The following is a 2992-nucleotide window of genomic DNA, read 5'->3' on the forward strand; positions in this document are numbered from 1 at the left end:
TGGGAAGGGTGGGAGGAGTAACAAAGACAGAGCACAATAGTTGCTTTGCCAAATAAGGACCATCGTATGTTTATAGAGACACTAAGGACACAGTTTGATGTCAGTGTGGGAACTGTACACACAATTATTCGCGAGTAAGTGAAGATGCGGAAGATTTGCGCGAAGTTTGTATCAAGGATACTCAGAGAAGATTAGAAAGAGAAACGTTGTCATGGGCTTCAAGGCAGTTCCTCATCCTTCCTATAGTCCAGATGTAAGGAAATCCTTAGAGGCTGTCGTTGTGCGACAATTGAGATGAAAGAGGTTGTGAGAGAGGTCATTGACGCGTTCTGATAAAAGGACTTCAATAGGGTCTCCCAGAAGTTGTTGGAACAGTACAAGTGCATTGCAGGTAGAGGAGATTACTTCGACGGTTACTAGAGATTTAGGTGTATATTATCAATAAAAGTGACCATAATAAAAAAAAAGTCTGGAAACTTATTTAAAGTGGCTCGTATACATACAAAATAAGTTGGAAAGATAAAGAGTAAAGTTACATAGGAACTTTATTACATTATCAAATCATTAAGGGTTACAAGAATATGAATAAGGGAAACACTTTTTAAGCTATCGGATTTCAGAGCTAAATGCTTCTCATCAGAACAAAAGAATAAACAACATTATATAAGTATATAGGTAAAAAGACAACACCGATTTAAAAAAAAATTACCGATTAGAAATAGAATGTATTTTTAGCTTTTATTTTTTCCTTGATGGTTCTCATTCACTTCACTCACACTATCTCTTTCTCTAAAATATTGCTTTTCAATTTTTATCAGAAAAAGTCATGCAATTTAGCCTAATGATTGCCTACGAGGATAAAATGCGGAAGCCTTTATGCAACTTCAGTCTTAGACAGATAATGGATACCCACGAAGCGTTTCTGGCGCGTGAAATTTTTGTGGCAGGAGGTGTGCAATCTCTAACCACACCTTTCCTGAGACGACATTGTTAAATACCAGTGGCAAGTGAAGTACGGACGACTAGAAACAAATGCCGAGATAAGCGGAGAGCACATACAGCGCCTAGAATTCCCAAATGGTCACTCATCTGGTACTAACCAGGCTCAACGTTGCTTAACTTCGGTGATCTGACGAGAACCGATGTGTCAACGCGATTATGCTGTATATATATATATATATATATATATATATATATATATATATATATATATATATATATATATATATATATATATATATATATATATATATATATATATATATATATATTGCTGTCAGGTCATGTCATATGCTACTGGTACCATGTAACCATGTAACTCAGTACTACCTGCCTCATGGTCGGGTCACCGGTGACTAAACTGTTTCCCCCACCAGACTTGTTTGGTGGGGAGGATGGCTAGTCACCCTGAAGGATTAAAAAAAAACTTCCAAAGGGCGAATGAACCCTTTTGGGGGGTCAACAGCCAACTAGCACCGTGTGTGTTTGTGTGTATGTATGTGTGTGTTGGGGTGGAGAGGGCTCCCGTAAGCCGTGGTAAAGGCAACCTTTTTAGGAGAAGCGAATCTCTGATTTAAAAAACCATAAAGCAGGAGACCAGGACCCGCATTAAGCTGGTCTGCAGTTTAACTTGTTGCTGATATCTTGCTCTTGCTTGTTGCTGGATCTAAACATTTTTAACCGAGGAGAGACTTAGCTGTCGTACAAAGCTAAGACTCTGTAACATCATCTGAGTATAGATACTCCCTCAGGCATTTGTCTATAAAAATGGTCGTGTAGCGATAGAAAATTGTGACGCGTGGAGGCTTGAAATGCTGGAAGCATGTAATAATTGATCTCAATGACAGTCTTCAGTGTCATACTTGCTTGAGCGTGTGAATTCACAAGTAGGACTAAAAAAAAGTCATTTTTGGGCTCATGGACTTTAAGTGTCTGAGGGAATGGCACTCCTCTGAAAAGACGTTGCAATCATCATATATATATATATATATATATATATATATATATATATATATAATCTTTTAAATCAAGATTAACAAAAGATAAGTTTATTTTCATGGATTAACGTAGCGTCACTCAACGAACAATTTACAGGTCTTTACGTACACAAACTAACACGCTGAAAATAAAATTATGTTTTGTTTAACTTGATTTGGAAATTTTTTACTAAAAATTCAGCTGGTTTAATGAAATGAAAACAAATACTGATTAGTTGCATATGACAATATTTAGAATAAATCACAAAATGAAAACATAAAATAAAGACGTTCTGCCTTAATGAAGTCTGGCTTTTCATAACTACTACTGAAACATTTTTTGCAAAGATGTGGCTGAATTATTTTTGTATAAAGAAAAGTCTCTAGAATCATTGTGTGTATGCACACACACACACATGCGCGCACGCACGCACACACGCATCCACACACACATATATATAAATAAATAAATAAATATATATATATATATATATATATATATGAATGCAACTTTTTCTCTGTGTGTAAATTCGTTCCTTATAGACTCCAAAGTGGCTGAACAGATTTTCTTTAAAAATTTACAGGACTTTAGTGTATAAGTCTGGGAGTGATCTTAGTTAAGTTTTGTCTAAGAATACCTCTGCTAATTACCGATAATCGATAATCGAAACCGTTATTATAATTTATCCATCATCGCTAAAGCCATTTTTTCCATGTAGTCGCTTAGCAAAAATGACAGAACTACGGGCCGTGAAACTTCTACTGAGGATAAGTTGATAGCGTGTTTTTTTATGCATGGCGTGGTCTGTAGGTTCAAACCCCGCACGTAAATTTCTTAATGATTTTTTTTACGTTAACTAGAAAGAAGTTTATATAAAATAATTTTATAAAATAAACAGTAAGTTCTCTGAATGTGAAGCTTCCTCCAGAGCGATTTCATGGATTTTGATGACAATAAAGTGTGAAATATTCATTGATCTTCATTCACTTCCGGACAACGTCCGGTCTACTTGCTA

The 2992-nt window shown here is 35.7% G+C and overlaps 1 pseudogene; it reads right to left on the minus strand.

Annotated features, from left to right (window-relative positions):
- Nucleotides 1-1052: 1052 nt before the first annotated feature.
- Nucleotides 1053-1169, minus strand: LOC145240634 (5S ribosomal RNA; annotated as a pseudogene).
- Nucleotides 1170-2992: the final 1823 nt, after the last annotated feature.

Source organism: Euprymna scolopes, chromosome 19 (assembly GCF_053919585.1).
Source record: "Euprymna scolopes isolate OS-2025 chromosome 19, ASM5391958v1, whole genome shotgun sequence".
Taxonomy (NCBI): Eukaryota; Metazoa; Mollusca; class Cephalopoda; order Sepiida; family Sepiolidae; genus Euprymna; species Euprymna scolopes.